Here is a 27,954-nt window from a genome sequence, read left to right on the forward strand (position 1 = left end):
TTTCTCTTTAGTGTACAATGCAACAGTCAAAGAATGGTTACAGACTTTGGGGGCTAAAGCTTATAACATTGGGGGGTGGGGTGGCTCTTTTTTAAGAAAAGTGATAGAAATGGACAAATACAAAATGCTAGGCTCTCTTCCAGAACCTTGGAAGCAGCCAATACAAATGAGGGGGTCCTGAAGCTTTGAATAGCTTCAGAGTGAGCCCGCTTCCAAGAGTACTTTTTTTTAAAAGAGTTTATTTAGTTATTGCTGCGCTGGGTCTTCGTTGCTGCAGGGGCTTTCTCTAGTTGTGGCGCGTGGGCTTCTCATTGCGGTGGCTTCTGTTGTTGTGGAGCACAAGCTCTAGACGCGCAGACATCAGTAGTTGTGGCACACGGGCTTATTTGCTCCACAGCATGTGGGATATTCTCGGACCAGGGCTCGAACCCATGTCCTTGCATTGGCAGGCAGATTCTTAACCACTGTGCCGTCAGGGAAGTCCTCCTAAAGTACTTTTATATCTCCCTCCAGAACCCACATGCCCCTCTTTTGACAGCTATTCCAGCCTTTGCCTCCTGGGATCATGAATGAGAGAGGTTCATCTCATTCTCCAAGAGACAACTCCTCTTCCTAGAAGAGCTTATGCATACACCTCATCTGCAGAAAAAGAAAAAAAAAAGACTCAAAATGTGACAAGAGTTAAATAAATTTAAATCTAATTGAATCAATCCCATTGAAAACAAATAAAAAAGTACTGATGAGGAGGAAACCACAAATGGAAAGATTCTATCCGCCCATTGAAAACAAAGGATTCTTGCTCTTCGAAGTTAAAGGGAAAGAGAAAAGCTTAGCTAAATCAAACCTATAAAGACCCAAGGCCCCCTTTAAACTCTGGCCCCATTAACCAAAAGCTATGGGATCCTTTCTAATGAATTACCACACAAAGAAAGTGAGCACTTGTGTGGAGGTGGGTTATTTCCAGAATAACAATGGCAATCAATAGTCTTGTAGGGAAGAGTCACCTATAAGAGTCAGAGGTCTAGAGGGTCATCCGTTTAGGATGGGATGATTTTGTTACCCAGGAAGTTGAAGTTGTCACAGGGTTTTAATTGACCCTGGATGGAGAGAAGATTATCAATTTAAGTCAGATTTTCCATATATTAATGACTGTGCCTGGCAGATCCAGATCCAGACATATGTATCAATGTCTTTTTCACATGATACCATTTCTTTTATCTTTAATATTAATGCTAAATAAAAGGAAATGCTTTGAAGATGCGTTGTAAACACTATTTTTAGTAAATAAACCAAGAATGTTTTTAAAAGGAAGAAAGCAGTGTGAGGTTCAAAGTCTAAAATAAGATTTTGGGGGGAGGTTACAACAACTTCTCATCAAATGTTGGAGGACACCAAGAGGTACTAAGGATTGAAAATGAATAATTGCAATGAAAGAAGTCTGGGAAAAGATGTGTGTGTGTTGTGGAGGGAGGGAGAGAGGCTCATTTAGTGATCTGAAAAAAGATAAGGCACTCAATACAGGGGATGCTGACTTCCTGTCTTCTTTTCCATCTCTACTGCAAAGAATACAAGGGGAAATGAGTTTCAACTAGAGCTAGAAGAATTTGTGTTAGACAAAGTATTTCCTGACAATTGATGGCGTGTTAATGTGGGTTCATCGGTGGGGTCCTAGGTACCTGAGGTGTGGTCCTGAGCGGTTAGAGGGGAAAGGTAGAGGAGTGAACCAAAGTGGACAGGTTGAAGGTGGTTATTGGGAGGCCCTGGTCCCTGGGAAGATTTTGGATGGGTCAATAGGAGACAGGTTCTCTTCCTGGCTTGAGTGGGATCTTCCTGTTTCATGTATATTGGGCATTCCAATATGGGACAGTAATGAACAGTGGTAGAGAATGGCTCCCAGAGAGACAGACAGCCAGGTTTGAACCGGCCTGTCATTTACTGGCTATGTGATCTTGGGCAAGTATCAGGTTCCTCAGCTATAAAATAAGGTCAAGGATAGTAGCCACTTATTTGGATTATTATGAAGGGATTAATTTAGATAATATACATAAAGCATTCAGCCTAGTGATTAGAACTTAGTAAGTACTCAACTTTTATTATTTTGGGGTGAACAAGATAGATTCCCCTATTTATATCCTTTATTACTTAATAGATTTTTTTTCATATCTTTCTGCAGCTGCTCATATTTTCTCTACTCTGACACCTTCCATTCCCTCCCTGCCTACATCTGCCTAGGAATGCCCTTACCCCATGTTTCGCATTAGCCCGTTATAGTGGGTTGAATGGTGCCCATCAAAGATATGTCCACACCCAATTCCCCAGAACCTGTAACTGCTACCTTATTTGGGAAAAGGGTCTTTGCAGGTATAAATAAATTAAGGATCTGGAGGTAAGCAGATCATCCTGGATTATCTGGGTAGGCACTAAATCCAAGGACAATTGTTCTTATAAGAATGAGGCAGAGGGCATATATTCAGAGAAAACTCTAATTCAAAAAGATACATGCACCCCCAATGTTCATAGCAGCACTGTTTACAATAGCCAAGACATGAAAGCAACCTAAATGTGTACTGACAGATGAATGGATAGATAAGGTCTGACATATATATATATATATATATATATATATATACACACACAATGGAATATTATTCAGCCATAAAAAAGAACAACATAATGCCACTTGCAGCAACATGGATGGACCTAGAGATTATCATATTAAGTGAAGTAAGTCAGAAAGAGAAATACAAATATCATATGATATCACTTATATGTAGAATCTAAAAAAATGATACAAATGACCTTATCTACAAAACAGAAATAGACACAAAGACATAGAAAACAAACTTATAATTACCAAAGGCGATGGTGGGGGGAGGGGGAGAGATAAATTAGGAGTTTGGGATTAACATAAACACACTACTATATATATAAAATAGGAAATGACAAAAACATACTGTATAGCACAAGGAACTATATTCAATATCTTGTAATAACCTATAATGGAAAAGACTCTGAAAAAGAATAGATATATATATAACTTTTTATAACTGAATCACTTTGCTGTATACTTGAAACTAACACAACATTGTAAATTAACTCTACTTCAATTAAAAAAAAAAAAAAAGAATGGGGCTTCCCTGATGGCGCAGTGGTTGAGAGTCCACCTGCCGATGCAGGGGACAGGGGTTTGTGCCCCGGTCCGGGAAGATCCCACATGCTGCGGAGTGGCTGGGCCCGTGAGCCATGGCCGTTGAGCCTGTGCGTCTGGAGCCTGTGCTCTGCAACTGGAGAGGCCACAACGGTGAGAGGCCCGCGTACTGCACAAAAAAAAAAAAAAAAAAGAATGAGGCAGAGAAAGATTTGACAGACAGAGGAGGAGAAAGCAATGTGACCCTAGAGAGCTTGGAATGATACCACCACTAGCTGAGGAATGCTGACAGTCACTAGAACCTGGAAGAGGCAAAGAAGAGATTCTCCCCTCCAGCCGTCAGAGAGAGCATGTCCACGCTGCCACCCCTTGATTTCAGACTTCTGGCCCCCAGAACTGTAAGAGAACACATTTCTTTTGCTTTAAACCACCTTTTGCTTTAAATCAACTAGTTTGTAGTCATTTGTATGGCAGCCACAACTCACCCATTTTAGGACAGAATGTTTGGTGGTGAGTCTGGTGTGGGAAGAGGAAAGTAGAAAGAAAATTTTCCCAAAGGCACTCCCCCTTTCTCCTTCCTGCTTTCCTCCTGCTTTAGCTTCTGCAAGTCCCTGGTCTCACCAGCATCTTCCTTCTACAGACAGCATTCTTTCTCCACTAAAGAGCTCCCACCAATCCTAACTCCTGTGATAAAAAGCTCAGTCTCAGTCTAGTTTTTCTATGAACTGTAAATAAATCTTGTTTCTGTCCTTTGTAAAACCAAAGAGACAACATCTCAGTGAGGAAAATAAAAGATTGAATAAGGGAGACCAGCATAGAAGATGAGCTTTTATGACTATTTTCTAAAGCTACTAGACATACAAGCCCTTGAAAAGGCTAATATGTGTGGCTTCACAGCCCAGAGATGTGAAAAGTTGTGAGTGTGATTTTTGTTCAAATTGGGAGAATGAAACATCAGATTGGAGGCTTCAGGTGATCAGAGTGGAGAAGAGGATATTAACCATGTGATGCTGACACTACATGGCATTTTGGTGGCTGCATTTTCTCTGTGTCATTGAACTGTCTGCCCCAGTCCTAGCATTCTGGGCTTAGAGCCTCAAGTACTCTGTCTGGTGCCACCAGGACCCAACTTCTTGCTTTTCTTCACTGTCACCCAGTGCTCTCTTTCTCTCCGCATCGACTTCTTCCAGACTCTCTCCATGATTAAACTTCCAGCCATCTTCCCAGCCTTCATAGTAGCTCTTGTCTCTCTCCCTCTTGGCTGGTAGGCTAGGATAATCACCTAGGAAATATTTGTTGAGTTAACCAGCATCCCCAGTTTGACCCAGTTCCAGGATCCCTCTCTCTTGAGTACCATCATCAGAGGTGGTACCCAATCTGGCCTGTTGGAGGCTCATGGGCAAAACCAGGGTGGAACTAGATTATCACTGGTCTCTCCCAGCTCTGAGCTTCTCATGTTCTGTTTTTCAATCCGTGGAAATAGTAAAAAGAAAATAAAGCAAGTGCCTGGGAATCAGCCTGGGCAAGGAAGTATTTCTATGGATTCTGTTGGAAGAAGCCACAGACCCCATAACTCATAACACATGAAGTTCTGGCCCTAAATCTCCCCCACAGTCACAGCCAAGCATTTCAGGAACTGAGATCCTTTAGAATAGAAAGGGGAGGACATGTGTTCCTGGCATCCTAAGTTGGAACTTCTAGTGCATTTTTTCCACAGATATAGTTATACGTGGTGATTAGGGCTTAATAACAGTAACAACTTATATTTGTAGAATGTAAGAGTGTAGGTATTATCAACTCATTTTCATAAGAACCTTGTGAGGTAGTTACTTGTGTCAGTCAAGGTTAAATCAGAGAGACAGAACTACTTGGAGCCACATATAATAATATTACTGCGTCCGACCTCGTACTGTTCACTGCACAACAGGCCAGTAAATCAAGAGATGAGCTTTTGGGGCAAGGGATAGTGACTTTACTTGGAAAGACAGCAGACCAAGAAGATGCGGACTAGCGTCCCAAAGAACCACCTTACGCAAGTTAGAAATCAGGGTTCTTTTGTACTCAAAGGAGAGGGGATGTGGCTGGCTGTTGCAAACCTCTTGGTGCGGGAATCCTTTGTTCTTACAGCTGTCCATGTAGATCTGGTCACAGTGGTCCTATAAAACTCCAACAGGACAATTGTTATTTTCTGTTCTGCAATTTTTATCTCTATATGAATGGAAAAATGTTATACCTTTAGAGGTCAGAGTCCTGAAAATAGGCTATCCTGTATATTTCAGGCTATAGGCAACATTCTTTTACAAAAGCTGCAGAGCCAGCCTGACCTAGCACAGGCAACAGCACAAGGGTTAGAGCTAAAGGAACAGATCCAATATGGAATCAAGTTCTTCTCTGTTACAATGAGAGATTTATTATATGACTTGACCTCATTCAGTTGTAGGAGCTGGTTAAACAACTAATGTGTGACTTTTGTCTTTGTGTCTGGTGATGACTTCAGGAACCCATAGGGAAATGTGGTAGCCCACCTCTAAGAAGGCCGCAATGATTCCTGGCTCCTAGCATTCCCTCCTTTGTATAGTCCCCCCCTTACATTGTACAGGTAGTAGTCTGTATGACCAGTAAAATATAGCAGAAGCAATGTCAATTCTGAGGTTAGTTTATAAAAGAGATCTTGGCTTCTATTTTGATCACTCGTTGTTTCTCTCTGTCTTGGATTGCTCATTCTGGGAGAAGCCACCAGCCTCATTGTAATAGCCCCATGGGAGGCCCACAAGGCAAAGAAATGGAGCCTTTGGCCAACAGCCAGTGAGGAAGAGAGGTCAGCCAACCAACACATGGGTGGGCATGGAACTGGATTCTTCAGGCCCAGGTGAGTCTGCAGCCCTGCCCAACAATTTGACTGATAACTCATGGGAGAACTTGAGCCAAAATCACCCAGGTCAACTGCTCCTAGATTCATGACCCTCAGAAACTACGTGAGATGATAAATTCTGTTGTCTTAATATGCTGATTTGGGGTTATTTGTTACACAGCAATAGATAATTGATACAGGAATAAAAGTAGAGAAGACCAAAGGCAAACTGGAACTCCAAGGACAGACTAGGATCTTCCTCGGTCTTATATCCTTTCTAAGCCTTCATCTTTGGTGATGCAAATGACCTGCAGGGAAAGCTGGAACCTTTCAACACAAAGCTAAACCTGCACCTCACTCAGTAGTTGGAGAAACTAAAGGAGTACTCAGGACTGCAGCAGCTGTCTGTGATTCTGGATCATCAGGTGAGCCATCAGATCGGCGACAAAGTACATGAGCTGCAGCGGCACCTGGTGTCTTGCCCCTAATTTTGAGCCTAAGAATATGGTGTCTGCTTCACTTCTACCTTCCAAATCATGTGTAGAATGTTTCTTGGGGCCCATGCCAATCCAAAACTGTGTAGAGAAGGCAATTTTGGGAAACACAGCTCCAGCTTAGCTAAGCTGACACAATACAAATCCACCATAGCTTTATTCCATTTAGTAGGTGTAAACTTAGAATTTGAAGGTTGAGTGATTTTTCAAAATGCCACACAGCTGTCAGGCCAAAGAGCTATAACTGAAAACCAGGACTGTAGACTCTCTACGTTTATTAGAACTTCCTAAATTAACTGTGATGGCAAAATAGGCTTTTGTGAGTGAACCTAGGGAAATGAGACATTATTGATAACGTTTTGGAAAAATGCATTCCAAACTATCACAGATGAATTATGTGGATCCCAGGCTCTTGGGATGCAGTGCAGTTGTGGGTCTGCCCTTCTCCCCTGCCCCACAGTCAACATACAGGCAAAGAGCAGGAACTCAAGACTCGTGCACTTGTAGACTGCCCTCTGCTCTAAGTGGTGATTGCTAGCTCAGAATTTCAGCGGTGTGTACCTTTTCTCTGGACGTCTATACCCTTACTCTTGACCACAGTGAGGTCCATTTCCTGCTTTCCTGGCTCCTTTCACACAATGACTTTCTGTGGGGTGTCCTCACCAACATGACCCTCTTTACTGAAAGAGTTTAATGTCTGTTATCTGTGAATTCCTTAGAAAAGCCTGATTTCTGAGGCAGGAATTCACCTTGGGTGGATTTTCTCTTATAATGGAGAGGTTGGCCAGTTGAGAGCTTAATCATTTCAAGTTAGCTAGAAACATCTCACAGAGAATGTTTAACTTTGGCCAACACTGAAAATATGCATCATAATAATAATGGAAAAAATAATATATGTTGATCATTTACTGTGAGTCTGATGCTGGACAGTTTTTTCCATGAATTATTTTATGTAATCCCACAACAATCTCATGAGGTAGATACTGTTACTAACTCCATTTCACAGATAAGGTATGCAAAGACTGACCAGTTTTTAGTTATCAAATCACTTCTCTTTTCTCCCTGACTGTATATCCCAGGCACGCTTGCAGTCAGGTATAGCTAGGAGAATGTGGGCATAAGTGATATAAACCACTGACCCATTAAAATCTCTGACCTAATCCTCCAACCTGTCTCTCATCCCTTATCTGCTGAGTGGATGCAAAGGATCCTGCAGAGAACATCAAGACACAAAGGAAACATTGGAACCACTAGATAAAAGGAGCGTGGGTTCCTGAATGGGTCTGTGGAGCAGAGCTCACCCTGGTGACATAAGCAAGAAATAAACATTTACTCTCGTTTTGTTATATTAGACAGTATACATACTTATACTGGTGCCTTGAAGTGGGAGTTCTGCCTAAGCACAACCCCAAAATAGATGACACTGGCTTAGCTGTTGCATAATAGGTAGCAAGGAAGCTAACATCAAAGGCTGCAAAGGTAGTGACCATGTTACGTGGTGATGAAATATTTGGTAAAACGGTCACCTCCTTTAATTTGGAAGGCAATTAACATGTGTACTTGAACTGTAGCTCCAGGAAAAATAGTTGGAAAATATCAAAGTGTTAGTGAAAGTGTGACTATTATTGGCTCTTCGACAAGGTATGACAAAACAAACAAATGAACAACAACAACACAAAACAACATAGGAATCAAATCAGCTGGCCCATTTACAAGTTACAGTGGAAGAAGATAGAGTGAGTCCAGGAACTTGGGGCATCGGATTTGGGAAAACTAACTGCTTCTAGATCCCCAAAGTGAAGATTCTTAAAACGTTGTGAGTGACAAAGACCTAGTAACATTCTTCAACTGAACAAAGTGACTTAGGCATTTGACCAAAATCAGGTTAGGTGTGAGTCCTTCCTTCATATTGTTTCAGATGACGTCAGGGTGGTCTCCATGAATGAGAGGGGCAGGGGAATAATGGAGGCAAAGAAGGAAAGAAATAAATCAGGCTGAAGGATTATATCTAGGAAAGAACTTTGGGCATGGCTACTGGCACATGGAACTGACTGGTGGGAAGTATTTTCCAAGTTGTAAAACAGCCACTGGGCTTCCAAACTTGCTTCAGTAGGAAGTGGACTCCTATAAAACCTCCAAGACATATACCCCAGTGCTCTCTTCAGACACGGACAGAGAGATTATCAACTGGGAAAAAAATACCATAAAGGGCAGGGTCAGGGATCACAGAGAAGGAGGGACAAAGGAGTTCTTCCCAGAGAGCAAAATTAGGGTCTAATGAAAATACATCTCCAACCTCAAGGAAGGGAGCCTCTTACTGCCCGTCTAGCCATGGGCAAATTTTGCTGACTGTCTCCCTTCTACTCCTTTGAAAATGGGATTTCCTATTGAGAATCCCCTTCCTTAACCCATCATTGTATATTGGGTGTGTATTGGGGAAAGGGAGTATAAGTTGTCTTTTTTCATCTAAAAAAGATGTCTAGATTAGAAGGGGCTACATCTGGAACTGATGGAGAGGACCGTGCATCCCTTGCATATCCTAAACTTAAGCTGGGCTGAGAGACTGGAGGGGTTTTAGGATTTGGGTTGTCTCCTGTGGATTGCCTATGTGAAGGAATAAGTGTCAACAAATATTTGATGACCAGAATGGGGGTCTATGGCAGAGATTGAATAATTGTTCATCCAGTCACTCACTTTTCTCCTGGATGTACAATTATGTAATATTTCTATCCTCTTTTATGGTTAGGGGCAACCATGTCCTTGTGTTTTGTCCAGTAAATGCATACATGGATGTCCTCTATGCAATTCCAGACCTGGCCCTTAAAAACCTTCTGCACAATCCTCCACATACTCTCTTTTTTCTCATTTGTCAGCTTGGCTTAGAGGATCCATCAGGGAACTCTGAGGGGACAGTGGAGCCTGATGGAAGGAGTCTGGACCTGACTATGTGTGTGAGGTGGAACCCCCTTCCAACCTGCACTGGGTCGTGACACGAATGAGAAACAAACCTATGCTGTGTTCATCCACTGAGATTCTCAGGGTACTTTTTATAGCACCCTTACAGATGAAATTAGATGTAGAGCAGTTAAAGAATCTGCCCAAGGTCATGCAGCTACCAAGGGGTCGAGCAGAAATACAATTGAAGAGAAAGCCCCAAACTTGGGTTTGTAGCAGAACATGATCAGAATCACTTGGGAACTTTCTCAAATGACAGATGCTTTATCTCTACTTTAAAACGCTGTTTCTGAAGTTTTTGGGTGCAGGGGGAGTAGAGGAGCTTTTAGTCTATTTTTAATAAACTCCCTGGGTAACGTTGCCTAACCAACGTTGAGAAGCACCAAATGCTAACAGTTATTCTAAAACATATAAGTTGAATTCCTGTGGAGAGATGTCAACTGGGTAGGATGGCCATCTAGTTTATTGTGCAATCTGAGACACTTCTAGAGTGAAAGGGGGAGCTAATAATTACAGTGGGAAACCAGGCATAAAACCTGATTTTTACAGGGAAATTGGCATGTAAGAGCCTTTACATATGAAAGCAAAAGATGAGACAGCTGTGTTCTCTGCTAATAAAAATGCTATTTCCTATTAAGTGAATTTTCAATTTTTCTAGAGAGGGCTGTCTGCTATCTGGGTAGGACAAAGGTGGACTTCAAACTTGGGGCAAAGCTGAATTCTGGAGGGAAGTCCTGAAGGGTAGCCCCAGATATTTACAGGAAGAAAACTACAGCGTCTTATGGAGTTGGAGAAATGAGACCACAGTATCCACAACTGCTCACACAGACCCAAGAGCCACCAAAGGCTTAAAGAGTGAATACAAGCAGTAGAAAATGGCAAGAACAATCGTGATTGAAACCTCTAGCTAAGAAACAGACAAAGTGCAGAGGCAGGATTCAGACTGGGGTGGGAAAGGAGCAATCTTGACTAATTTTCCCGGGAAGAATGTTGTGTTCTCCTTTTGAAGCCTCTAGTAGCTGGTAGCACTTACAACGCACAGAAGTGTGAAAAGGAAGTACCAGAGCTTGACTCACATTCACTCTTGGGACCAAAAATAATTTTGATGTTCTTAAAAATTTGTCATCTTTCCCCTACTTACTACCTGAGCGATCTGGTAGTACCTAAATCTCTCTAAATCTCAGTTTTTCATCAGTCTAATGGGGATAATTATACCTCTCTCTGCCTACTTTATAAAGGGAGATTGGGTGGATCAAACAACATAATATAGGGCTTCCCTGGTGGCGCAGTGGTTGAGAGTCCGCCTTCCAATGCAGAGGATACGGGTTAGTGCCCAGGTCCGGGAAAATCCCACATGCCGCAGAGCGGCTGGGCCCGTGAGCCATGGCCGCTGAGCCTGCGCGTCAGGAGCCTGTGCTCCGCAACGGGAGAGGCCACAACAGTGAGAGGCTTGCGTACCGCAAAAAAAAAAAAAAAAAAAACATAATATATAAATAAATAGTAGTGCTTCATAAACAGTAAAACTTACTGAAATTAAAGATAATATTAGCGTTAATAATGTTAACAAAAAAATATAAAGTACAGTATAAGTAATAACAAGTTTCCCAGGATATATGAACATTTTCTTTGTGAATTAAGTTGATCATTAAATGAAAGAATTAAGTGAACTTTCTCCTTTATATATGTCAGGTGCATGTGTGTGTCTGCGTGTGTGTGTGAGTGTCCCATATACCTCGTATACCAGTATTTCCTGGGACTGCTTGGTAAAAAAGCAGATTCATCCTAGGTTTACTGAATTTCTGGTTGTAGGGCCCCAAGGTCTATGGTTTTAAAAGGCTTTTCAGATGATTTTTATGCACCATTTTTGAGATAAAATGCTTTGAACACTGGGACTCTAGGAATCAGCTTCTCTTTGTTTGGAGGATGGTTGGTTATCAAATATTATTGAAATTTGACCCAGGAGGAGGAATTAGTTAACCTATCAACCTCTCAATACCTCTCTGAAGCTGAAAGAGTTCTCCAATAGGAGAACTAGGTCATTGCATTGCTGTGTGTGGTAATCACGTGACTAAGTATCTTCTCTGAATTACCAATTGTGGATCATGGCACCTGACTGGTTGCACACAAAGTAAAAGGAGGGTAGGAATGTTTCTCGCCTTCATGCTTCAAAGAGCAATCTGAAACTAACCAGTTGGACTTTTCCATCCATTTCTCCATGTCTCACTAGAGCTTATGGTGATGTGAGTAAATTTCAGGTCCACACGATGATTCTTCCTTAGGCAAGGTCTAATTAAAGGAGAGGAGAAGTATTAAAAATGTTTCCCACCTCTCTCTTTGTTGGATGTCAGGAAGCTTTCATTCATTTTGAATAAATATTTATTTCATTCATTCAACTAATATTTATTCTCAACTGTTATGTGCTGTGGACCCTACTAGTCAATGAGGAAAAATTAGTGAACAAGACACACACAGCCCTTCAGGATAAGGCAGCTATGGTTCCTACTTGTCAGACTTGCTTTCTTATTCCAGCCTAACCTTGTATGTTCTTGTGATGGTTAATTTTTTGTGTCAGTGTATCTGGGCCATGGGCTACTGAGTTACTTGGTCAAACATTCTTTTGGGGGGCTTCCCTGGTGGCACAGTGGTTAAGAATCTGCCACCAATGCGGGGGACACGGGTTCGAGCCCTGGTCCAGGAAGATCCCACCTGCCGCGGAACAACTCAGCCCATGCACCACAACTACTGAGCCTGTGCTCTAGAGCCCGCGAGCCACAACTACCGAAGCCTGTGCACCTAGAGCCCATGCTCCGCAACAAGAGAAGCCACCACAATGAGAAGCCCGTGCACCGCAATGAGGAGTAGCCCCTGCTTGCTACAACTAGAGAAAGCCTGTGCAGCAATGAAGACCCAAGGCAGCCAAAAATAAATAAATAAATTTATGTATTAAAAAAACATTCTTTGGGGTGTTTCTGTGATGGTGTTTTGGATGACATTAACACTTAAATCAGATCAACCTCCATAATGTTGGTGGGACTCATCCAATCAGTTGAAGGCCTGAATAATACAAAGAAAAAAAAAAAACAACCCTCCCCCAAGCAAGAAATAATTCTCCTGAAGACTGCCTTCAGACTTCATCTGCAATATCAGTTCTTCCAGGTTCAAAAGCAGACTAGCTTCAGACTCAAACTAGAACATTGGCTCTCGTGGGTCTCCAACCTGCCAGCAAACACTGCAGGTTTTGTGCTCGCTAGCTTCCATAATCACATGAGCCAATTCCTTAAAATAAATAGGTAGATAGGTATATAGATAGATAAATAACTTGTGGTTTTTTTTTTTCCTGCAAACCCTGACTATTACAGTTTCCTAACCCAGTCACTGAATCTACTATGTATCCAGAGGTTTTCCTCTACATTCCCCATAGAAGTTACATGCTTAACTGGAAGGATAGATGCCCCCCTCCCCCAAAAAAAGTTTCCATTTTCCCTTGGGAACCCTTAATATGAGCACACAGAGAGCATCAAAGAGTTAAGCATAGGGAAGAAAGAGTGAGCTTGTTTCTAAAAGGTGAAGGGTGATAGCACCTTCCATCCACGGTTGTTACAAGGAGTCAGTGAGCATCTATGTAAAGCCCTCGGCACAGTGCTTACAGGGGCCAAACTACCTCTAATTGCTTGTCATGTTGTTCTTCTGCGTGAGCAATAAAATAATGGAAAGTTTCTGAGAGGAGGTGGAATCCCAGCTCTACCTTTGATGTTTGCTGTATTTAAAGATCTGACATGTGGTTTGATTTCTCTCTTCAAACATTTAGAGTTAGGGGAAAGGAATTCCATGTAGAAAGTAGCAAGGGATGGGTCTCTTTAGGCCTCTGGGAAGTGGGAGGATTTGTGTGGCAAGGTTCGCTTGTGGTAGATAAGAAATACAGATCTTGGGCTTCCCTGGTGGCGCAGTGGTTGAGAGTCCGCCTGCCCATGCAGGGGACACGGGTTCGTGCCCCAGTCTGGGAAGATCCCACATGCCGCGGAGAGGCTGGGCCCGTGAGACATGGCCGCTAAGCCTGCGCATCCGGAGCCTGTGCTCTGCAACGGGAGAGGCCACAGCAGTGAGAGGCCCGCGTATCGCAAAAAAAAAAAAAAGAAAGAAATACAGATCTCTAAGCTGTGAGGTATTGTATAATTTATTGCTGATTTTAGCTCACAAAAATCATTGTCACTTCTTTTAACTCAAACTACTATTTGCCGTAAGAGCTTGGCCTGTGGTTTTCAAACTTGAGTGTTTATCGGAATCACCTGGAGAGTGTGTTCAATAAAACACAGGCTGTTGGACTGTATTCCCAGAGCTTCTAACTCAGCAGTTCTGGGGAGGGACCAAAGCATTTGCATTTCTAACAAATTCTAACGAGGAGGCGTCTGACGCTTTTGGTCCAGGGACCACATTTTGAGAACCACGGCAATGATTAAAGAAACAACAGTCAAGTGGGAAAATTGCTGGAGAGGAAAAGAAATGGTTCATTAGCACGCTCACATCCTGTCTCCTCTGAATTCCTACGGCAATTATCATCTGCACAATACATCTGGTAATTAATCATGTCTTGCATTTTGACAACTCTTTTCTTTGCCTGAATGCTTTTTACATATTTCTGTTGATTTTATGCTTAAGAACCAGGCGGGAAGAGAGGCCAGCAATGGAACAACCAGTGGGAGAAAGAGGAGGGAAGCAGGAAAAGGATAATTAAAGAGAGGATCCGCCTATAGGAAAGTGGAGTTAGAGCTGGACTCAGGCTACATCTTAAGATGCAGGAGGGATAAAGCGAAGAGAAGGAGAATTCACATGGCATCCAGATGGTACAGTGTGGGAAAGGCAGGCACCAGGAAAGCTATAGGGTAGCCTCATAGATAAGTGACCCGGCTGCCAAGTAAGATAAGGGGGAGAAGGGATTCACGGAGGATGTGATTACCCTAAAAAAGGAACCCAAATATTATTGGGCATTTTCATTTATCCTCTGCAGAAGTAAAGAAACTGTGTATCAAGGAAGGTGCTAATATGCTGTTTGTTGAAGATGAAGAGGGTTGTTTACTACTAAGGAGGCCAAGGTCACAGACCCAAGCAATTTGGGTGGGCAAGTTCCAGGATCAAGGCCAAATGCTTGGGAAAATAATCATTTTTAAAGACACCAAACCAGGAGGAGCGGAGCTAGATAGAGCCAGAATGGAAAGAAGAACCAGGTTGTGGGCTGGTTTGAAAGAAAAAGAATTGGGTTCTTGAGATCGGGTGGTCTGTGTTTTGTTTTGGATTGCTGTACCCCTCCCTTTTGTGGGCCATTTGCAAAGGGCAGCCTTTCTCAACTGCATCTGACAGGTGAGTTCATTTGGAGTGCTAAAGGGCTCAGGGAAGTCTTGGGAAGCACCAGCAGCCAGAGATGTCCTAGATAATGGGGGCAAGGCCCTCAGAGGAGCCATCACGTTTGGACCAGGACTACTCTTTTACATCTGCAAAACAACATGAAGGAGATTCTGGTGAAAAGCTATAGTTTCCTCCTCTACTCCTCTCTACCCACAATCCTACTTTCCAGAAGCAAGCTCTTTTAATTGTTTCTGTTTTTGGTTCTTTGGATACATAGAAACATCTAAATAATGTGTTTATACTCCTTTTTCTTGATTTACCTACATATTACATCTGTTGACTCCTAAGTATGAAAGTTGAATATTTACGTTGGTAACATTGGGACTTCCTGGTGGTCCAGTGGGTAAGACTCTGCACTCCCAATGCAGGCGACCCAGGTTCAATCCCTGGTCAGGGGACTAGATCCTACATGCATGCTGCAACTAAGAGTCCACATGCCACAACTAAGAAGTCCTCATGCTGTAACTAAGAAGTTGGCATGCCACAACTAAGAAGTCTGCATGCCGCAAATAAAAGATCCCGCATGCTGCAACTAAGAGCTGGTGCAGCCATAATATAAGTAAGTAAAAAAAATAAAAAACAAAACAAACAAACAAACAAAACCCTTAATAACGTTACTCTATTTTCTTCCCTTGCCTTCATACCAATGTTTGTTTGCTTTATTATTTTTAGTTCTTCTACTGCTTACCTTCAAACTTGATTCTTTAACATACTAAAATTTCTATTCCTTGTTATGTCCACTTTGCACAGGATTGCTGGATTTTCCAATTCATAACATGAAGATATTTTCTTCTCTATCTTTTCTGTTATTTTTTTTCTCTCTCCCCATTTCATGCCACATTCTAGCCAAATCTTTCTACTTTTACATTGTGTCAAAATTGTTAACATTTACTTTCACTCTTGCAACAAGCACCAAGTCTTCTCTGCTGAGTTGACTCTAAAAGTTAAAAATCGATACATTATTTTGACTGTTTTGCATTATGTTGAGGGCTAGCATTACATTCCTTTCTGGGAGTCCAGGAAAGATCCATGGACTAGTTAAAATAAAATGTTCTTAGCTTCATGGTTAAGTGGTTATTCTTTTTTACATTTCATCAGTTGCTTAAAATCTCCTAGATGGTTTTGTTTGCTTAATATTTGATCTATGTCTTAATTGGAGAGCTTTCTGTTTTTCCTGGAGTTCCTAATCTCTGTTCCTTTTTCTTGTAATTTATCATATCTTCAAGTTTTCCAGTCTTTAACTCATTTTATCTGCTCTGTAGTATCTGTTTCCAGACACCTACCTCCTCCTGGAGTTTTTTGTCTAATTTAGGCTAACTCTCAGCTGGCATCTCAGAAGTCTCCAATCTGCCTTCCTGAGTTGGATCCTCTAAAGTCCACATCATGTCTTTCTTTGTTTACTTCCTATTTGCTGTGACTACTGTCAAGTAATTTCCTACAAAAGGATGAAGTTTTGTATCTTCAAAAATACTTTATTCTGCCCCCACACTTGCCTAATAATGTGATGTGTGTAGACTTTAGGTTAAAAAAACTATTTTAAAGTCACATATTTGAACGTCCAATGTTGCTGGAGAAATTTGATGGTTGACTAATTCTCATTCTTTTCTAGGTGACTTGTTTTATTTTCTCTGAAATCTTTAATATCTCTCTTTCATCTTTGCTGTCCTGAAATTTCATATCAATGGGTTGAGGTATGAGTATTTTTATTGTTCCCATCAGCTGACCTGGTAGACAGTGGGCCTTTTCCCTCTAAAATCCTCCTCTAAAAAACCCTTCTTTCTTCTAAAACCCTTTTCCCTCTAAAAAACCATTTTTCCTTTAACTTTAGAGAATTTAAATTTATTGCTTCTCTAAGGATTTCATTTTCTCTGTCCACTTTTTCCTAAGATTCATATTAGTCTGACATTGAATCAGATCTTTTAGACTGTCCTGCTATTTGTTCTGAGAGATTTTCTTGATCTTATTTGCAGTTCTTTTTTTTTTTTTTTTTTTTTTGCGGTACGCGGGCCTCTCACTGCTGTGGCCTCTCCCGTTGCGGAGCACAGGCTCCGGACGCGCAGGTCAGCGGCCATGGCTCACGGGCCCAGCCGCTCCGCGGTATGTGGGATCTTCCCGGACCGGGGCACGAACCCATGTCCCCTGCATCGGCAGGCGGACCCTCAACCACTGCGCCACCAGGGAAGCCCTGCAGTCCTTATATTGACAAAATTTTCATATTCTTTCCTTTTTCATATCATTTTACTATTTTATAGATTTTGTATAATATCTTTCCAAATCTTTCTGAATATATTATATAGATTGTTGCTGCTGTTATTTTTATTGTTAGCACAGATAATTCATGGACAGGAAAGAACTTTCTCCAGGGTCTGTTTTTATATGTGCTTATTTTGGTTTACTGCATCCATACTGCTTCTTCATAGCCTATAACCTGAGATAAGACTAGATAAAATCTCCATTGTTCCTTTCAATTTAAGAAAGAAAGGCCAGAGCCGATTAGTGGGTATATGGTTTCTATGGTATTGTGGGGATTCTGATTTGGAGCTCTGGGTAGAGTGGAGCAGGGTGTAAATACTGGAAGGCTTTACTTTAGGATAAACAGGAAAAAAATTAGCTTTTAAGCCATAGACCCCACCGCTGTGCCAAATGCCAATTCCCACTCCAGAACTTTCCTTTGTGGTGTGGTGTTTTGTCTAGTTATAAATATTGGCTGTCCATTTATTCCTCTGTATACAATTTTACTTCTCTCTCTCTGATTTTTACAGACAGGCTGGCCCTGTGTCCAGATGCTCCCCAGGGGTCTGTCTACCACCAAGATTGGCTCCAACCTCTCTGAAACCCTTACACATTATATTCTCAGTACTGTTTTCCTCCTCCTTCACCTCTCTCATCTCTTTTACATCTTCTAGAAACTAGATGAATTTGTCATCTGTCCATCTTTTCACATCTTTCATTTCCCTGTTATGAGTTTATTCCTTTCTGTACTTCCAGGATTTTATTTCAGCGAGTTCTTAGGAAATAAATATGCATGGCTAGTCTGCCATCATGAACTGGAAAGCAAAATGATGATTTCAAAGATTTAGGTTCCTCTTAATAGAGGAATTGTGTTTCTTGGTGGATAGACTATCCTGAGGAATTCTTAGAGTTTTAATTAGCATTAATTTATTCAACAAACAATTACTGGGCATTTCCTATATGTTAGGCATGGTGGTAAGCATTGAGTTCACAACAATGAATGAGATAGGTATGGTTCCTGACACTAAGGAGATTATATTCTGATAAGGGAGACAGACACATTCACAACAATAACACAAGGTGACAAGTGCTATGACAAAACAGATACAGATGCTAGGAGAGCATTATAAGAGGAAAATGACTTTAGTTTTGACAGAAGCCACAAGAGGTTTTCAGAGAGTTATTACTTTCCAGAGAGTCTGGCCTTCTAAGAATTGTGTACCCTTTAGTCCATAGGCCTCTCCGAGGAAAAGTTAGCCTCTCACCTGCCCTGCTCTGCCTTCCCCCGTGAGCTGCCTCCACCCTGGGGCATAGAATCATGACTGCGCCTGAGCCCTTCTTCATGCTCAGGGACATAAAGCCTAGGAGCAAACAATTTCACTATTTGAATCAAAGTACACAATGAAAAGTCCAGTATGTGTAAAACATTTAAAATGAGAAAGCCACCAATATCATTGATGAACATAGATGCAAAAATCCTCAACAAAATATTAGCAAACGGAATCCAACAGCATGTTTAAAGGACCATACACCATGATCAAGTGGGGTTTAACCCAGGAATGCAAGGATTCTTCAATATATGCAAACCAATCAATGTGATAAACCATATTAACAAACTGAAGAATAAAAACCATATGATCATCTCAATAGATGCAGAGAAACTTTTCAACAAAATTCAACACCCATTTACGATAAATACCCTTCAGAAAGTAGACATAGAGGGAACTTATCTCAACGTAATAAAGGCCATATATGACAAACCCACAGCCAACATCATTCCCAATGGTGAAAAACTGAAACCATTTCCACTAAGATCAGGAACAAAACAAAGTTGCCCACTCTCAACACTATTATTCAACATTGTTATGGAAGTTTTAGCAACAGCAATCAGAGAAGAAAAAGAAATAAAAGGAATCCAAATTGGAAAAGAAGAAGTAAAGCTGTCACTGTTTGCAGATGACATGATAATATGCATAGAGAATCCTAAAGATGCTACCAGAAAACTACTAGAGCTAATCAATGAATTGGTAAAGTGGCAGGATACAAAATTCATGCACAGAAATCTCTGGCATTCCTATACACTAATGATGAAAAATCTGAAAGTGAAATTAAGGAAACACTCCCATTTACCATTGCAACAAAAAGAATAAAATACCTAGGAATAAACCTACCTAAGGAGACAAAAGACTTGTATTCAGAAAACTATAAGACACTGATAAAAGAAATTAAAGATGATACAAAGAAATGGAGAGATATACCATGTTCTTGGATTGGAAGAATCAACATTGTGAAAATGACTATACTACCCAAAGCAATCTACAGATTCAGTGCAATCCCTATCAAACTACCACTGGCATTTTTCACAGAACTAGAACAAAAAATTTCACAATTTGTATGGAAACACAAAAGCCAAAGCAATCTTGAGACCAAAAAACGGAGCTGGAGGAATCAGGCTCCTGGACTTCAGACTATACTACAAAGCTACAGTAATCAAGACAGTCTGGTACTGGCACGAAAACAGAAATATAGATCAATGGAATGGGATAGAAAGCCCAGAGATAATCCCATGCACAGATGGTCACCTTATTTATTTATTATTTTATGCGATACGCGGGCCTCTCAATGTTGTGGCCTTTCCCGTTGCGGAGCACAGGTTCCGGACGTGCAGACTCAGTGGCCATGGCTCACGGGCCCAGCCGCTCTGCGGCATGTGGGATCTTCCCGGACCGGGGCATGAACCCATGTCCCCTGCATCAGCAGGCGGACTCTCAACAACTGCGCCACCAGGGAAGCCCGGTCACCTTATTTTTGATAAAGGAGGCAAGAATATACAATGGAGAAAAGACAGCCTCTTCAATAAGTGGTGCTGGGAAAACTGGACAGTTACATGTAAAAGAATGAAATTAGAACACTCCCTAACACCATACACCAAAATAAACTCAAAATGGATTAAAGACCTAAATGTAAGGCCAGACACTATAAAACTCATAGAGGAAAACATAGGCAGAACACTCTATGACATAAATCACAGCAAGATCCTTTTTGACCCACCTCCTAGAGAAATGGAGATAAAAACAAAAATAAACAAATGGGACCTAATGAAATTTAAAAGCTTTTGCACAGCAAAGGAAACCATAAACAAGATGAAAAGACAACCCTCAGAAAGGGAGAAAATATTTGCAAATGAAGCAACTGACAAAGGATTAATCTCCAAAATTTACAAGCAGCTCATGCAGCTCAATATCAAAAAAAAAAACAACCCCATCCAAAAATGGGCAGAAGACCTAAATCGACATTTCTCCAAAGAAGTTATACAGATTGACAACAAACACATGAAATGATGCTCAACATCATTAATCATTAGAGAAATACAAATCAAAATTACACTGAGGTATCATCTCACACCAGTCAGAATGGCCATCATCAAAAAATCGAGAAACAATAATTGCTGGAGAGGGTGTGGAGAAAAGGGAACCCTCTTGCACTGTTGGTGGGAATGTGAATTGATACAGCCACTATGGAGAACAGTATGGAGGATCCTTAAAAAACTAAAAATAGAACCACCATACGACCCAGCAATCCCACTACTGGGCATATACCCTGAGAAAACCATAATTCAGAAAGAGCCATGCCACAATGTTCATTGCAACACTATTTACAATAGCCAGGGCATGGAAGCAGCCTAAGTGTCCGTTGACAGATGAATGGGTAAAGAAGGTATGACACATATATACAATGGAATATTACTCAGCCATAAAAATAATGAAATTGAGTTATTTGTAGTGAGCTGGATGGACCTAGAGTCTGTCATACAGAGTGAAGTAAGTCAGAACGAGAAAAACAAATACCATATGCTAACACATATATATGGAATCTTAAAAAAAAAAAATTGGTTCTGAAGAACCAGGGGCAGAACGGGAATAAAGACACAGACCCACTAGAGAATGGACTTGAGGACACGGGGAGGGGGAAGGGTAAACTGGGATGAAGTAAGAGAGTGGCATGGACATATATACACTACCAAATGTAAAACAGATAGCTAGTGGGAAGCAGCTGCATAGCACAGGGAGATCAGCTTGGTGCTTTGTGACCACCTGAGGGGTGGGATAGGGAGGGTGGGAGGGAGAGAGACGCAAGAGGGGAGAGATATGGGAACATATGTATATGTATAGCTGATTCACTTTGTTATAAAGCAGAAACTAACACACCATTGTAAAGCCATTTTACTCCAATAAAGATGTTTAAAAAGTAAATAAATAAATAAACATTGTAAAAATGACATGATAAGATTGTTCAGTGAGCATGTAGATAAAACCAACAGTTTTATGATCATAGGGGATTGGTAGCTGGGGCTCTGCCCCACGATAGAGGCACACATCTCAGGTCAAGATATCCTTGCACTTGTGTAAAGAACCACTTTCCTCTGCTCAGTGCTTGGATGGGAGCTCATTTCTGACTCTAGGTTGCCAGTCATCTTTCTCTTATCCCAATTTTTTGTATACATGGTGTGAAGCAGTCAACTGATTTTATTTCAGTATTCCCTTCCTGAGATCACTTCGGTTGAGAGTCCTCTTCATAACCTGTTGATAGGTAATCTGCAACCTTAATTTGTCTTTCCTGCCATTTCTCTTACTGATTTCCAACACATTTTCTGCCTTCCAACCGGACTGAACCATTAGCTGTTCCTGTACACACTCAGGCTTCTCTCTTTTGCTTATACTTCCCTGCAGTCTGGAATGTCCTTCTTTCCATCTCTGTTCATTGAAATCCTATCCATCCTTGGGGACTTAGTTCCAATGTCACTTCCTGCTTTAAGCCTTTTTGGAGTCCCTGCAGTGGCTGTGATCTCTTTCTCCACTGTGCCTTTGACCTTTATCGTCCCCTGCATGGCACGGTTGTTGCTGTTTGCTTGTCTGGGGATATGCCTCAAGCAAGGACAAGAAACTTCACCTTTGACCTTTCCAATAGTGCCTGGCTTTAGCAGGCCTTCTTCTGAAGGGTTATGTGAATCTATTTAAAATGGGACTGGGACTTCCCTGATGGTCCAGTGGTTAAGACTTTGCCTTCCAGTGCAGGGGGTGCAGGTTCAATCCCTGGTCAGGGAGCTAAGATCCCACATGGCTCACGGCCAAAAAACCAAAACATAAAACAGAAGCATTATTGTAACAAATTCAATAAAGGCTTTAAAAATTGTCCACATCAAAAAAAATCTTTAAAAAAATCGATAAATAAAATTGGACAAACTGCTCTTGTCAGGCTGATGGGAAATTGTATCTGAAAAAAATAAAAATAAAAAAACTGATAGAAACAGCAATAGACAGTACTGGCAGTCAGATGGAATAAAACATTGTGTTAATCCAGAATGCTAATCAAACCCTAACTGGTATACAACAGATCAAATCACAGTGTCCAAAGGGCTTGATTGGCCAGTTTTGTTCCTAAATGGGGCTCAGTGATGGAATTAATAGGCAAATGATATCTTCAAAACCTTACAGGTGGTGATCTTATATTTTCAAACGGTCTATTGGTCCATCTGCTAAAAGTATGGTGAGTAAGTATTTGTGGGAGGGGAGAGGTAAGGTACAGGTAAGAATTCTGATCATCAGCTGAGCTAGCCAAATTTTGAGGCAAGCTCAAATCCCATCACCGATAGGATTCTGGAGTGTAGGTAGTGCTCTTTCATGGAACAACTTTTCAAGAAAACAAATGGAGGTGGATATTTGCATGCAGGAAGTGTTCTGGGGAGTGATCTTGGGAACAACACCTGTAAGGATGTGAGGGAAGCAGGATTCATCAGAAGGAGAAATGAAGTTGTAATACCATTGTAATAAAGGTCTCATCCAATCTCACAGGGAGCTCTGAATCTTGAATGGCCATTCAAAGATGTCCCAAATGAGGCAAGGGGCTAAGTCTTTTGCTCCCACATTAATCAGCCCTTGGATATGGACAGCCCAGAAGAAGGGTTGTAATATTGGGCATGGCAGTTCCTTTTGGTTGAGGGCAGTTCCTGAAGGGAGGGTGTGGATGGCATACCGTGGCATCTCCTATAGTCTCTGAGCAGAATTTCAGCCATATGAACCGGGCAGACGATATCTTGGTGGACAGATAGCCTTAGTTCACCCCAGTCACATCCGATATAGCCAGACTAATTTCACATCTTCCCTTTATGCCCTCACCTCACTTCCATTTCATCCCACCTCAACACACAACCACACACTGATGAAAATGAGATGCCAGTATTAGCCAGCATCGAGTCAGTAACTAGGTAGGGTTAGACATTGAGGATGAAGCTCTTTCCTGTTTATAGTTGAGTGGGAAAGACAAGACAGGCATGGACTCCAGAGAGCATACTATGAAAAAAATCACCTTTAAAAACCAAAGATTTAAAGATCTGATATGCAGAGGTCAGATAAATTATTTGTATATTTCTATTTTTAACAAGAAAGTCCAACTCTTAAGCAACCCCTTCGCTTACATAACTCGTCACTATGAATATGAGTCCACACCATTACAGAACATTCATTTATTCATTCTTTAAATATTTTAAAATTGATTATTATATGCCAGCACTGAGCTAGATTCCAGTTCATCAAAAATAAATAAAACACAATTCCTGCTTTCCAGGGTTTCACAGCTAGTGGGGGAGAGAGATAAGACAGGACCATTGAATGAATGTTGGTTACTAGGCACACTGGGAACATGGGGCACACCTTATTATGGAGTAGAGGCCATGAAAAAAAGGCTTTCCATTCTGCATTTCTGTCAACTTTGCATTTAACAATAGTTGAAATGGGCCTTTTTCATGTTTGGAAGAGTGGTCTAGAATTTAAGCTTAAGATCTGGTTAAAGCTGTCTGGCTTTCATTTGAGCAGAAAAAAATTGCATTATGGTATAAAAGACAATAATTATAATGATTAAGCAATGCCCTTCTAAGATTATCCAAGAGTAACTGTAGTCAGTGATTAAGCAATACACTTCTAAGATTGTCCAAGAGTTGGGTTGGGTACACTGTTAAAATATTTTGGAACTCTAAGAATTGCTGAAATAGAACATGTTTTTCCAAGTTTCTACCTTTGTCTTCACTTGTTCTCTGTTATGTACATCTGCCCTAAGTTTGAGGAATGAAGCACTTTTTTATGTAGCCAATTCTGTGGTTCTGGCTGAAAGGTAGGTTTCCTGGCTCTCCAGCACTCTGATCTCAGAATTTGCGTTTGTTTGCATCTTATTTGGGAAGTACTTTATCAAGCTTTCCATAGCATGCATCACTTTCTATCATACTGTATAATTTACTTATTTATTTTATTATGTATTGTCTGTCTAACCCTGCTAGAGGGTAAATACCACAAGAGCAAGGACCTCTGATTTGTTCATTGTTGTAGCTCTACTGCCTAGAAGAGTACCTGGCACACAGCGTGTACTTCATAAATATTTATTGAATGAATGAAATAAAACATAAAGGGAAAAGGCTTTGCACAGATCACTGATGATTATGTGCTATGAACTGAAGGGTATAAATAACTCAATCATCTGCATTCCCTAAATAAACTAAAATATAAATTAGGATGTTCACTATTTGTATGTCCACAGAAGGGCCCATCTATAGCTTTTGAACTTCAAGGTTATCCTATATAGTTTGTCTTATTATGTTTCTAATCCAGATTTCCCTGGTCAGGCTCACTTTACCATCCATCACTTGGGCCCATTATGATATGGTTCATTTCACATGGATGTATTATAACTTCTTTGAGACTCTCGGGCACATATATGGAAAAACAAATCAAATCAAGGTGGAGGCAGAGAGCAGCTTGTTACATTTGCACATGCAATACCACAGGAAAATACCAAACCTCTTCTAAAGAATACACAATCAGTGAATGGAAATACTTCTGTTAATCCAACTACAGTTTTTGCCACCCTACCATACAATTGGGTTAATTTATTCTGTCTCTAGTCAGAGTGCCAGTGGCAGGTTATTTTGCAAATACATCTCTGATAAGGACTACCTTGAAATTTTGACCTTCGAGATACAGTATTAATAGAATCTTCTTTTTCTTATGCAATGTAGCTGAATGAAGAGTAGAATGGTTTCCCTCCCTGTAGTTCAAGCAACATATGGCCATTGTACAAAAGTAAGGCACATGTGCAGAAATACAACCGGCTTATGAATGGAATAATATTTTTGTGGTTAGCAAATGAGACTGTCTCAATGCAGAGAATTTGCTTCAGAGCTGAAAGCCCTCAGATTGAGCCAATCAAAACACACAACATTGTGTGCCAGTAATGAATTGAAAAGCCCTGAGAATAATTTTTTGACGTTACAAATACAAAAGAAGAGTGAGTTTGATTACTGACATTAATGAATTTACCATCATAAAGGTGTGTTTTAATTTGATTTCAATGGCTTTCAAGCCTAGAATCAAGCTACAAGCACTAAAAGGCTACTACTCCCCAGGATGCTGTCATCTGAAAAGATGGACTGTTAATCAAAAAAGAGGGACAGAGAAAAAGAAGAAATTCTGAAAAAAAAAAAAAGAGGGACAAGTCGGGGGTCAGAAAACTGAGAGTCCAGTACATTGGAAACAATTTTGAGAGTCCACATCTGATCAGTGGGATGTATAGGCATGAGAAAGTGGCAGTCAATGCCACAGTATGTGTTACATTATGTGAGGGTCAGCCAGTCCAGTGACCCCAATTCATGCTGGGCAGAGGCCCTGAGGGTAAGGCAGCAATTGTTGGAAAGTTGCATGGTAAAAGGATGACCTTGGGCTTATTAACACAGGGAAGTTGCTTCTTGAGCTTATGCTTCCTTTTGCTTATATGATTATTGCTCTCCAAGCCTGAAGACCTGCAGAAAAAGCAATTAAATGTGAGTGATGGAGATGTGAAGCACAGATTTTAGAACCAGAAGACACCTGTGACACCCCTAGAGATGACATTCAACCTCTTTCACAATTAGAAGGAGGCAATCGAATGCACCTTTCACACAACACCAGACAGTTTCCCTTGCACCGTTGCCACCTCGTATTTCCACTTGTGAGATAATACTCACTACCATTCTTCTCACCTTGTCATGACCATTCTTCCATCTCACCCCCATACCCATCCCAGCCCCACTTTATGTGTCCCATGTTGTTTTGTTGCCCTATGAGAATAAGTTCTCTTGTTTTGAGCTCAGGCCACTTAGGTCGACTCTCAGTCCTCTTGTTCCTGAGGACAGGAGTTTTCTCAGGCTGGTACCCGGTTCAAGCCTCAGAGTTGAAGCTCATTCGTACAGATGACCCAGTAGGCTACCTACCAACATGCTTGGTGGACCAGCAAAAATGAGACAAAATATTTTTTTAAAACTTGGATAATTCCTATATTTTACAGAGTTTATGCATTATTACTGCTTTTATTTGCAGTTACAAGTAAGAAAGGTACTAGAGCACATTATCATCTTTTTCAGTGTGTAAGACTTGAGAAAACTTTGCCTCACTCTGACCCCTGAACCTTAAGTTACTTTATTCTTTTCTCTGGATCCCATGCCCAGATTTTCCTTAAACTAGTCTCTTTCCTTTGAGTAGGGGCAACTGACCCACCTTCTCTGGTGTTTTCCCAGATCCTGCTTTTCTTGAGTCACTCTATCTTTGCCTCATTTTTTAGTGTCAGCTCCACTGACCTCTCTATAGAAGCTACAAACACACCTATGGCCAACACTTTGGGATGATTCTGTTGGTCCCATGTCCCATTTCCTTCTTGTGATAATCTACTACCTACCATCCACAAAAAAAGAAATGCATAAACAATTATCTGTCTAGTTCTTTTCTACAGCTAAAATGGTATGGCTATACTACTATAATACTGCACCCCCTATTCCAGTGTGTGAAGGGGTTTCCACCAAGCAATGCTCAGACACCAGCTGGTTGTCCTACAGTTCAACTCAATTCTGGAGATAGTGTCAGTTCCCACAGTTTAAGGGTTCAGTACTACAAGACTTCCCCCCAACCCCCAGTTCAGACGCTAGTCGTTAAGTCCTGGGTATCACCTGTGCTCAGATCCATGGGCTATAGATTGGAGGTTCTATGACCCCCCTCCTTGGGTTCCATTAATTTGCTACAGTGGCACAGAACTCAGAGAAACATTTTACTCACTGGATCACCAGTTTATTATAAAAGGATATAACTCAGGTACAGCTAGATGGAAGAGATGCATAGGGCAAGGCATGGGGAAAGGATGTGGAGCTTCCATGCCCTCCCTTTGCCACTGTCCCCAAATTTCCACATGTTCACTAACCCAGAAGCTCTCCAAACCTGTCCTTTTGGGGTTTTATGGAACCTCCATTACATAGGCATGATAGATTAAATCATTGGTAATTGGTGATTGATTTAACTTCCAGCCCCACCACCTCCCTGGAGGTTAGGGGGTGGGACTGAAAGTTCCAACCCTCTAATCATGTGGTTGGTTCTGCTGGCAATCAGCTCCCATCCTTAGGTACAGTCCCAGAGTCACCTCATTAAAATAATAAAAGACATCTTTGCACTCCCATCACTTAGGATATTCCAAGGGTTTTAGGAGCTCTGTGCCAAAATTGGAGACAAAGACCAAAGATACATTTCTTATTATAAATCACAATATTACAATTACACGCACCTCTGAATAGATACCCCCTAACCTTTCCCTTGCCCTAACCCTGCTTCCTTCAGCTCCATCTAAGCAGTTGGAGCCTGAGGTGGGTGTGGGGTGGGGAATAACTGCTTGCCTGAAATTGCCTGAAGTCATCCATCTTTACTGACAGCAGCAGACCACTGCTGTCCTACAAGCTGGCATAGTGACCCAGAAAGTTTGAGAAAAATGCATATTTTTACCTGTACAGGGTGATGAGAAAGTGTCATCAC

Source organism: Globicephala melas, chromosome 1 (assembly GCF_963455315.2).
Source record: "Globicephala melas chromosome 1, mGloMel1.2, whole genome shotgun sequence".
Taxonomy (NCBI): Eukaryota; Metazoa; Chordata; class Mammalia; order Artiodactyla; family Delphinidae; genus Globicephala; species Globicephala melas.